This window comes from Euprymna scolopes, chromosome 46 (genome assembly GCF_053919585.1).
Source record: "Euprymna scolopes isolate OS-2025 chromosome 46, ASM5391958v1, whole genome shotgun sequence".
NCBI lineage: Eukaryota > Metazoa > Mollusca > Cephalopoda > Sepiida > Sepiolidae > Euprymna > Euprymna scolopes.
In genome coordinates this window covers 189,164,047-189,176,623 of record NC_136527.1, presented here as the reverse complement: position 1 = coordinate 189,176,623, position 12,577 = coordinate 189,164,047, and the positions used below count along the sequence as shown (strand labels likewise).

Sequence of the window (12,577 nt, the reverse complement as noted above, 5' to 3'; positions counted from 1 at the left end):
TAATGTGTAATCACCTTTTTCTTTACCATATTCCCTCTGCTTAACTTATTTCGTTTTCGTTTGTTGTTTCATCAAATACTTCTGCATGAAAAATCCGATCCTGCATTTTGCTAATTCCCACCCTCTGATGAGAAGGAGAGTATTTCTTCGAAACTCCGCGGATTAAGGACTATCCATTTATCTAGTGTTCCTTTTCAGATTAAATATGTTGTTACCTCATTTCAAAGTGTTTTTTAACATATTTCCTGAACTGTTTGCTCATATATATATATATACATATATATATATATATATATATATATATAATCTGGTATAATGGTTTTCCTTATTACAAAGTTGTGAATATGCTTCATGTGGCCTCGCAACAATTCGACCTCAATTTACAAAACTTTGCCATAAACACTTTTTCATTCCTTATACCGAGTATCAAACTAAACAAAAGGGAAGCATTTTCACACCAAATAACTTTGTATTCTTCTCTGACAAATAAATAAATACACCAAGATTCAACACCATCACCACGTGTTGTAACCTTTTACCTGTCTTTTGCTTGTTGAATTTTTTAGCCCACGTGCGCACAGAAAAACACGAATAACATTATGCAAGCAATCACAAATATAAAAAAACACTCACAATATAAAAAAGTACAATCACAAAAAGAATCATAAATAAAAAACAATCACATATCTAAAAAATAGTTTAACATTTTCTTTTCACAAAAATGTTTTCATACATCTACCTTTTAAAGATTCACATATGAAGTCCTTCATGAACTACCCTTAGTCTATACATGCATCGCCGACATCCTGATCGCAAGCTCCACACAAGTAGAACACAGAGTCTCCCAATGTTTACAATCCTTTTGATTAAAAATCAATGTTGCAAATTCAGTGGCAGTTCTTCAAAAGTGCAAGCAATCCAGAATTTTCCCGTACCCACTTCATCGTTTCAGCTTTGTTATTACATTCCAGTTGTGAACTACTACCGCCAGTTCATAGCCAACTGTTCACATCACCTGTCCAAACTCAGAGACTGACTCTCAGATGAAATCTCACATCTTTCCACGCATCCAAAAAATGATGTGGTGAATTTCACAAAGACATTTTACCTTGATCCCGACCCGACAGGTAAGCTCTTTTTTTCTACGGATGCTTCTGATGTAGCTGTTGGTGCCGTACTCAACCAGGTGGTAAATGGTCAAACAGGACCGCTGTCTTTCTTTTCTGTTAAGCTGGGCACTATTCATCGAAAATAGAGCATTTTCGGTCCAGAACAAATCGCCATGTATTTAGCAGTAAAGTATTTTTGTTTTATGTTGGAAAGGAGACAGTTCACAATTTTCACCGACAACAAGCCACTGATGCAAAACTACAAAAGTTCATCGTCATATAGACTCTACCCCAGACAGCTTCTATGTACCTGACGTACGTTTCTCCCATGATCACCTGGACATTGTTGGACCACTGCGATCTTCTGATGGTCATCGCTAAATAGTCACCATGGTAGACTGTTTTACATGTTGGTCAGTAATAATTTCTTTGTATGACATTTCAACAGACGTCGTAGCCCGCGCATTTGTAGAGAAATAGACCTCTAATTTTGGTGTACTCACCACTGGTATCACAGAGAGATGTTCCCAGTTTACATCACAATCTTTCCAAGACCTTTGCCAATCTTTCAAAATTAATCACATAGCAACCATCGCCTATCATCCTTCTGCTAACGGGATGGTAGAGAGCTTTCACCATCGACTCACAGCTGCATTATCAACTTTTTTCCTTTTAGTTCCAGCAATCGTGGCGGGTTATTATAGTGAATTGTTAAAGCGCTCAACGTGTTTTGTGTGTATCTCGAACAATCAGACACAAAACAATGCACGGTTGCACACACACGCAAAATAAGGTCATCAGGCAGAAAACATTTGAAAACTTATTCTCCACTGAAAAAAATATATAAATTTGCAACAAAAATTGTTATAAATATATTATATAACAAGGAAAAATTTCTTCAGATGAAATTAGAAAAGATTAATTAAATATTTTAAAAAGCGGTAATGGTCGAAATAAAATTAAAATCCAGTGTTGAATATTAATCTTTATTTTTACAATTTTTAATGATTTTGTTATGTTTTGTAAAAATAGATGAAAACATTTTTGATGAGAAAAAATGACACTTAATATTTATCACTCTATCTGTATAAAAGCCAGAACTAGAATAATTACACACTTGACAACAAGGTGTCTTTTCCCCAGTGAGTTCTTATGTTTCACTAAAATTGATTTTTTCGAGAAAAAGAAAATCGACACATGTCACAATTGTGTGGCTTTTTCCCAGTGTGAGTTCTCGTATGATTAAGTAACGTTATTTGTCAGAACAAGAATATCCACACACTTAACAAGTATGTGGTTTTTCTCTTTTTTTTCATTTTTCTTAAACTTTTTCTTCTAGGGGATGGGACATCCAACCAGATGTCTGACATTTACCCCTATTTTAGTGTGTCCAACCAAGAGATCTTTTCAGGATGCTAGCCGTCCCTTTCAGTGCAATCGTTTGTATTTCACTTGCACTTGCTTCACTTGGTATGCTTGCTATGTACTTGTTAAGGTCAATATCATTAGAGACGCTTTTTCGACTTGAATTTCTATTTACTCCCTCTTCTCTCACATCAATATGTTCGGCTTAATATCCCTGTTTTCTGGACATGTAGGAATTTCGTAGTAATAGTGGATGATGTATTATTATTTCACACTGTTCTTTCTGGTACATGTTTTTAAGACGCAAAACTACATTGAATACTCAAGTTTTATGTTAGGTGATTCACACTCTCTACTTCTGTGTGACAGAACCAGCAATTGTTGTGTTTTTCCCCTTTTTTTTCATTTTTCTTAAACTTGTTCTTCTGTGTTTTCTGAGTGAGTTCTCATGTGTCTAATTAAATTTGATTTGTCAGAACAAGAAAAATTACATACTTCACAAGAATGTGGCTTTTCACCGGTGTGAGTTCTCATATGTGTGGCTAACCTTGCTTTTTGCGAACAAGAATATCCACATATTTCACAAGAATATGGCTTTTCCCCAGTGTGAGTTCTCATATGTAAGACTAAGTCTGATTTTTGATAACTTCTATATCCACATATTTCACAAGAATATAGATTTTCACCTGTGTGAGTTCTCATATGTCTCATTAAAGATGTTTTGTCAGAACAAGAATATTTACACACTTCACAGGAATGTGGCTTTTCCCCAGTGTGAGTTCTTACATGTATTACTAACCTTGATTTTTTTAAACAAGAATATCCACACACTTCACAAGTATGTGACCTTTCCCCAGAGTGAGTTTTCATATGTCTTACTAAAAGAGATTTGTTAGAAAAAGAATATTTGCATACTTTACAAGTATGTGGCTTTTCACCAGTGTGAATTCTCATATGTGTGACTAATCCTGATTTTAGAACACTTGAATATCCACATATTTCACAAGAATATGGCTTTTCACCTGCGTGAGTTCTCATATGTCTGATTAATACTGATTTTTTAGCACTTGAATATCTACATATTTCACAAGAATATGGCTTTTCACCTGTGTGAGTTCTCATATGTGTGACTAATACTGATTTTTGAGCACTTGAATAACCACATATTTCACAAGAATATGGCTTTTCACCTGTGTGAGTTCTCATATGTGTGACTAATACTGATTTTTGAGCACTTGAATATCCACATATTTCACAAGAATATGGCTTTTCACCTGTGTGAGTCCTTACATGTATTATTAACTTTGATTTGTGAGAACAAGCATATCCACACACTTCACAAGTATGTGGCTTTTCCCCAGTGTGAGTTCTCATATGTTTCATTAACGTTGATTTTCTAGAACAAGAATAATCACACAGTTTACAACAATGTTGATTTTCCATCATGGAGATTTTAATTTTTGTCATTAACGTTTATTGATTAAAATAAGAATATCGTCCCACTTCACAAGAATCTGGAATTTCTCAAGTGTGAATTATATGTTTAACTAATCTGATACATTTCCCACTGTGTGCCTCATCATATGTCTTAATGATTTTTCATACATATTCTCCACACATTTGGTTATATCTTTTTTATTTCAATTTTCTCATTTGTTCAAGCTGAAGATAAAGTGGCCGAGCAGATGCGAACAAATTTACCCACAGTTTTATCTATTACAACTAAGCGATCTTTGAAAATTGCTACGTCAAACGATTTAGCATTTCTACAAAATTCTTAGTTTTTCTATAGTTTCCGGAATTGTAGAAAATATTGTCTTTTTCAAGCCACATACTTTTCTTGAATTGAATAATAGCGTCCAATCAGGAACATCTGCAAAATCAAATGAAATTGAATGTTTTTAGTATTTACATTTAAATATTACTATAATGTCTGTTTATTGTTAATATTATGTGCTTGAACTCACCCTGAACTGATTAATTTAATATTATTTATATTATTGGGCTTTGCTTATGAATTTTATATGTTCATATTAGTATTTGTCTGTTTATTGTTATTAACATTATTGGATTATTCTTATAACTTTAATATATCATCTGTTTATTGTTGTAAATATTATTGGATTGAACTCACAATATATAAGGCAAATCATTACATGTATTTCTGAAAATATGGTTTTGTTGAAAATATTGCGTTTTTTATGATTTAAATCGCCGTGAAAGAGAAACATATGTTTATATTGCATTGAAATATTTATATTATGTTTGTTTATTATTATTAATATTATTCGATTGAAAACATGTCTGACTCATCAACCTTAATCTGATAGAAACAGTTTCGACAACTCAGTTTTTTGTTTGCATTAACACTCGTTGTATAAAGACTATTCCACTTCACATAATAATACACTTTGTAGTGTGCATTGGATTCGATAAACCTACCTAACAATTTTGTATGTGCTACTATTTTGTGTGTGCTTTGTAAACAGGTGTTGCCAGAGACGTTGCATTTATACTGCAAGACGGTTTCATCCACACTCTCAATATTCAACAAACACTCATGACCCATATTGTCATTATCATCTTTGCTATTTTAAAGAACGCTTTCTTCAGCCATTAAATTGATGTTATGCCACTAAAAATTGTATGCCTTTAACATATATTGTCTTAAGAAAATGTTGAAATATGCTTGAATTAAATTTATGACACCAATGTTAAGGATATTGTATTTAAGTTTTAAAGATATGTTAAAAGTTATTTTTAAAGACCAGTAAAAATCTTTTAAACAAGTTTAAGACAATTATAAAATTGAGATATTTTTGGAGTAATTATTTCATGTTTGGAGTTTTACAAATTTATGTTAGACCTATGTTTCTGTTTACAATATGTTTTATTGTGTAACGTCTATTAAACTATGTTATTTCCTTTTATGTATTCATTCATATCTGTTTTTTTTACAATATGTTTTATTGTGTAACGTCTATTAAACTATGTCATATCCTTTCATATATTTGTTCATATCTGCTTCTGTTTACAATATGTTTTATTGTGTAACGTCTATTAAACTATGTTATTTAATTTCATATATTCATTCATATCTGTTTCTGTTTACAATATGTTTTATTGTGTAACGTCTATTAAACTATGTTATTTCCTTTCATATATTCATTCCTATCTGCTCCTGTTTACAATGTTTTATTGTGTAACGTCTATTAAACTATGTTATTTCCTTTCATATATTCATTCCTATCTGCTCCTGTTTACAATATGTTTTATTGTGTAACGTCTATTAAACTATGTTATTTCCTTTCATATATTCATTCATATCTGCTCCTGTTTACAATATGTTTTATTGTGTAACGTCTATTAAACTATGTTATTTCCTTTCATATATTCATTCATATCTGCTCCTGTTTACAATATGTTTTATTGTGTAACGTCTATTAAACTATATTATTTCCTTTCATATATTCATTCATATCTGTTTCTGTTTACAATATGTTTTATTGTGTAACGTCTATTAAACTATGTTATTTCCTTTCATATATTAATTCATATCTGTTTCTGTTTACAATATGTTTTATTGTGTAACGTCTATTAAACTATGTTATTTCCTTTCATATATTCATTCATATCTGTTCCTGTTTACAATGTTTTATTGTGTAACGTCTATTGACTAAGCGAATGAACACTATTTTCCCCACTTCTAGCACATGCCACCCCCCTCATCTAGACCTTGTGAGGATGCTTGAGTGTCATATATGCCAGTGTAGTTGGGCTGAGTTTTTTTCTGATAGGTTGAGGGTATCGGATTGACAGTTTCTGGCTGCTGTTTACAACTTTGGTAGCGTTTAGAGAGGGTGCTCCATCAACAGTTGTATAATATCAGGATGATTGTAGTGCCATGTAGTGCATGGAAAGAAACCCTGCACTCATCTTTGCTAGGTTTTACTGATGCTACAATCCTAGTAGATGAGGAGTGAACTGAGGGTCTACTTGGTATTCTGCACAACCACTTGTCTTGCCATAGGACTCAGACAGACATATGCACGGGCTTGGAGTCTATATTCAAAACACACTCCTCCTGACAGGAGAAACGAAACTAGAATCAGATTACCATACTTGTATGTGTTTTAGACTTAACATGCAATATTAGCTACTTGTATTTTCTCTACTGCTCTCCCTCCACCCAGGACTGTACCCTAATATACAAAGTCTCTGACAACATAGATACAGCATTTTCCCTTGATAATAGCGCACAAGTACATGTAGTTAGTGACTTCAATGTCCACTACTGGAACTGGCTTAGATTATTTCTTTTCACAGACGCAGCTGGTAGCACAACACAAAGCTTCTCCATATCCCATTCCCTATCTCAGACGGTTAAATTTCTGACACGTTTCCCAGACCAGCTTCTCTATATCTCATTCCCTATCACAAACGGTTACATTTCCGATATGTTTCAAAGAGCAGCAAGATCTACAAGCCTCACTTTAAGATCTATTTCTGACCACAGGTCCCGATGATTGTATAACAAAATCCCCAAAACCCACTCTGGAATGCTGATCACGTTGTGATAATTATAGAAATAACCCTAAATTCTTGATGCAAAACTGAAGAGCCACTGTTAAAAACCAGGAGTTATTTCGAAAAAGGCTGACTAGGAAGCCATTAGGGATCTCATTATTGATGCCCCATGAGGAAATGTCTTTTTTCTTCCTGCTAAACAGTGCAAATGAGACACTGAATAGTTCAAAACTGCAATTGAATCACATGTTCCCCCACGGAAATTCTATGGCAAGCGCCACTCTCTCCAATGGTTCATATCTACTTGTGCAGCTGCCATTGCTCAAAGACAATATGCGTACCACAGATTAAACCGACAAAAGTCGAGTTTAAACAGACAGAAGTTTATAGAAGCTAGAAGTAATTGTAAGAAAGTAGTCCATCATCTTACAGCTGCTAAACTTCTGACCAACAATTAATATGGATTTAGGCAGGCCTGTTCTACAGCAAGTATCCTGACTGTAATCTCAGGGAAAAGCGGCAGCCCTCGATATATCTAAGTCTTTTGACAGGGTTTGTCACGATGGTCTTCTAAGGACAATCAGATCATGTAGTATCACTAGAGGAATACATAATGCAATTACATCCTTTTTAAGTAAGAGAAACGTCCAAGTTGCCCTCGATGGTCATACATCTAAACAATATGATATACATGCGGGAGTAACTAAGGAGTCTATCCTAGGACTTGCATTATTCCTGATATTCATAATTGACCTCCCTGATAGAATCGTTTCTTAGATGGGTATATTTGCTAATGACACCACTATAACAGGCACGAGGGGAAAACAAATAAGCACATATCTAAGGGAATGGCAGAAACATTAGATAAAGACCTCCGATCACTAAGTGAAATTGAATTTAAAAAAAATTATGTTGAATTATATAGAATAGTGATTCATATTCAAAAATCTAAACAAAAATGTATTATTAATTTTAAAATCCATTAGTAAATATTTTTAAGGCGTAAAAGCCAAAATGAAGTAATTTTTTGCATTTGGTAGAGATTAGGTAAATTCCATTGGGTCAAACTGTAAAGGCTCACAAACATTTTTTTTACCCAAAATTACTGCTAATTGGTGATGACCAATAAATATGTGCTCATTCTATGTAAACTTTACAAAAGAATTTGATCAATGTTGTAAAATCTTAAATATTTTTTTTACATAAAATTACGGCTAATTGGTGATGACCAATAAATATGTGCTCATTCTATGTAAACTTTACAAAAGAATTTGATCAATGTTGTAAAATCTTAAATATTTTTTTTTACATAAAATTACTGCTAATTGGCGATGACCAATAAATATGTGCCCATTCTATGTAAACTTCACAAAAGAATTTGATCAATGTTGTAAAATCTTAAATATTTTTTTACATAAAATTACTGCTAATTGGTGATGACCAATAAATATGTGCTCATTCTATGTAAACTTTACAAAAGAATTTGATCAATGTTGTAAAATCTTAAATATTTTTGTTACATAAAATTACGGCTAATTGGTGATGACCAATAAATATGTGCTCATTCTATGTAAACTTTACAAAAGAATTTGATCAATGTTGTAAAATCTTAAATATTTTTTTTACATAAAATTACGGCTAATTGGTGATGACCAATAAATATGTGCCCATTCTATGTAAACTTTACAAAAGAATTTGATCAATGTTGTAAAATCTTAAATATTTTTTTTTACATAAAATTACTGCTAATTGGCGATGACCAATAAATATGTGCTCATTCTATGTAAACTTTACAAAAGAATTTGATCAATGTTGTAAAATCTTAAATATTTTTTTACATAAAATTACTGCTAATTGGTGATGACCAATAAATATGTGCTCATTCTATGTAAACTTTACAAAAGAATTTGATCAATGTTGTAAAATCTTAAATATTTTTTTTACATAAAATTACTGCTAATTGGTGATGACCAATAAATATGTGCTCATTCTATGTAAACTTTACAAAAGAATTTGATCAATGTTGTAAAATCTTAAATATTTTTTTTTACATAAAATTACTGCTAATTGGCGATGACCAATAAATATGTGCTCATTCTATGTAAACTTTACAAAAGAATTTGATCAATGTTGTAAAATCTTAAATATTTTTTTTACATAAAATTACGGCTAATTTGTGATGAGCAATAAATATGTGCCCATTCTATGTAAACTTTACAAAGGAATTTGATCAATGTTGTAAAATCTTAAATATTTTTTTTTACATACAATTACTGCTAATTGGCGATGACCAATAAATATGTGCTCATTCTATGTAAACTTTACAAAAGAATTTGATCAATGTTGTAAAATCTTAAATATTTTTTTTACATAAAATTACGGCTAATTGGTGATGACCAATAAATATGTGCCCATTCTATGTAAACTTTACAAAAGAACTTGATCAATGTTGTAAAATCTTAAATATTTTTTTTTACATAAAATTACTGCTAATTGGCGATGACCAATAAATATGTGCTCATTCTATGTAAACTTTACAAAAGAATTTGATCAATGTTGTAAAATCTTAAATATTTTTTTTACATAAAATTACGGCTAATTGGTGATGACCAATAAATATGTGCCCATTCTATGTAAACTTTACAAAAGAATTTGATCAATGTTGTAAAATCTTAAATATTTTTTTTTACATAAAATTACTGCTAATTGGCGATGACCAATAAATATGTGCTCATTCTATGTAAACTTTACAAAAGAATTTGATCAATGTTGTAAAATCTTAAATATTTTTTTACATAAAATTACTGCTAATTGGTGATGACCAATAAATATGTGCTCATTCTATGTAAACTTTACAAAAGAATTTGATCCATGTTGTAAAATCTTAAATATTTTTTTTACATAAAATTACTGCTAATTGGTGATGACCAATAAATATGTGCTCATTCTATGTAAACTTTACAAAAGAATTTGATCAATGTTGTAAAATCTTAAATATTTTTTTTACATAAAATTACGGCTAATTGGTGATGACCAATAAATATGTGCTCATTCTATGTAAACTTTACAAAAGAATTTGATCAATGTTGTAAAATCCTAAATATTTTTTTTACATAAAATTACTGCTAATTGGTGATGACCAATAATATGTGCTCATTCTATGTAAACTTTACAAAAGAATTTGATCAATGTTGTAAAATCTTAAATATTTTTTTACATAAAATTACTGCTAATTGGTGATGACCAATAAATATGTGCTCATTCTATGTTAACTTTACAAAAGAATTTGATCAATGTTGTAAAATCTTAAATATTTTTTTTTGACATAAAATTACTGCTAATTGGTGATGATCAATATGTGCTCATTCTATGTAAACTTTACAAAAGAATTTGATCAATGTTGTAAAATGTTAAATATTTTTTTTACATAAAATTACTGCTAATTGGTGATGACCAATAAATATGTGCTCATTCTATGTAAACTTTACAAAAGAATTTGATCAATGTTGTAAAATCTTAAATATTTTTTTACATAAAATTACTGCTAATTGGTGATGACCAATAAATATGTGCTCATTCTATGTTAACTTTACAAAAGAATTTGATCAATGTTGTAAAATCTTAAATATTTTTTTACATAAAATTACTGCTAATTGGTGATGACCAATAAATATGTGCTCATTCTATGTAAACTTTACAAAAGAATTTGATCAATGTTGTAAAATCTTAAATATTTTTTTTACATAAAATTACTGCTAATTGGTGATGACCAATAAATATGTGCTCATTCTATGTAAACTTTACAAAAGAATTTGATCAATGTTGTAAAATCTTAAATATTTTTTTTACATAAAATTACTGCTAATTGGTGATGACCAATAAATATGTGCTCATTCTATGTAAACTTTACAAAAGAATTTGATCAATTTTGTAAAATCTTAAATATTTTTTTACATAAAATTACTGCTAATTGGTGATGACCAATAAATATGTGCTCATTCTATGTAAACTTTACAAAAGAATTTGATCAATGTTGTAAAATCTTAAATATTTTTGTTACATAAAATTACTGCTAATTGGTGATGACCAATAAATATGTGCTCATTCTATGTAAACTTTACAAAAGAATTTGATCAATGTTGTAAAATCTTAAATATTGTATAAAACATAATGTTGATAACAGGCAAAAATGAGCGGGCAAAAATAGGGGGATAGTTTTGAAAGCCGATTTATCATAATTTTTCGTAGGTTTCCGACTACTTGTTAATTGTATTTGAAAGATTAGAAACTAAAGTTAATTTTCTAAAGGAAAAAAAATATTTGTACACGTGAAAAAAAGTTATGAGAATGTTTTCACGGCGAGCAAACTAATTCAGCTAAATTTTGAAGCTAAAGAAATTCATTGTAAAAATCGTTTAAAAGATTAATATTAGTTTTCTGTTTCTATTTCAAAGATAATTAGTAAAGTCCTAAGTTATTGAATTAAATAAAAAAACACACCTTGTTTATACAAAACAGAGCTTAATTAGCCCTCAAAAATCAAGTAATTATGTCATTCGGCAAAACGCAACCGATAACAGGTTGTAAACATGATTATACGGAAGGCCTAAATTTCAGCCAATCCAAACGCTGTTTCAAAATGAAGTCATGATAGTAAAAGGAGGTGGGGGGGGGGTCAGATTTCTTCTTCTTTTTTTCCTCCAGACGGTCATCCCAACATTACAATTCTGAACGTTGGTATCAATTTTTATCATAAGTTTCAATATTGTTCAATATTATATGAAACAAAATTATGTGATTATATAAAAACGATGTGACGCTGAAAGTTTCACATTCTTGCGAGTAAGGAAATTATTAAAATCTTGCATATAAAAATTATGCGAAATCTGTAATTTAAAGAAAGTAGGAATATTTTTGCTATTATATTTTTTTTAGTGTGTGTGAAGATATTAAATGAACAATGCTTAATTCAATGATAATATCGGTAATTCGAGAAATTCATTTTCGTTCGATTTATATTGAATTCATTAATACAGACTTGAGGGCTTTTTTCGTAATGTTCCTGTAAAAATTATTTTATTTTTTATTGTTTTATTGCTTATTTTTACAAATTACGATGCTTTATTTATATTTAAAAAAAAGCAATACAAACAATAATTATTTATATAAAAAAAATTCTTGCGTTATTGATTTACTACTGAAAACTATAATTTAGTGAAGGTTTTTTGTTTAAACAAAATAATAAATTTCTACTAAGATTTAAATAAAAATAATTGGTTCATTATATTCATCTATAATTATTTGATAAATACTGAACATTTCATTAAAATTGGTTAATTTCCTGATTTTTGGTGATTTTTTAAGTAAAGCGAGCGGTCAAAATGTTTATACATTTTGAGCATCGGCATTCATTTTGCCGCTCCTAACATAATGATTCAAACGGAATTATCCGGCGATATAATAGGTAAGTGTATAAATAAATATATACATATATATATTTTTTTAAAATCTTAAAACAATGAAATCAAAGAAGTATTTTTTTTTAATCCGTTTTTCATAATTCATCAGATTTCGAA

At 30.2% G+C, this 12,577-nt stretch overlaps 1 long non-coding RNA gene across 1 annotated transcript in view; it reads right to left on the bottom strand.

Annotated features, from left to right (window-relative positions):
- Window positions 1-2,081: 2,081 nt before the first annotated feature.
- Window positions 2,082-12,577, bottom strand: part of LOC145270764 (uncharacterized) — a 10,936-nt gene continuing 440 nt past the window's right edge. Inside the window, exon 2 of the long non-coding RNA XR_013865553.1 lies at window positions 2,082-4,347. This is a non-coding gene — a long non-coding RNA (uncharacterized LOC145270764). The remainder of the gene's footprint in view (window positions 4,348-12,577) is intronic.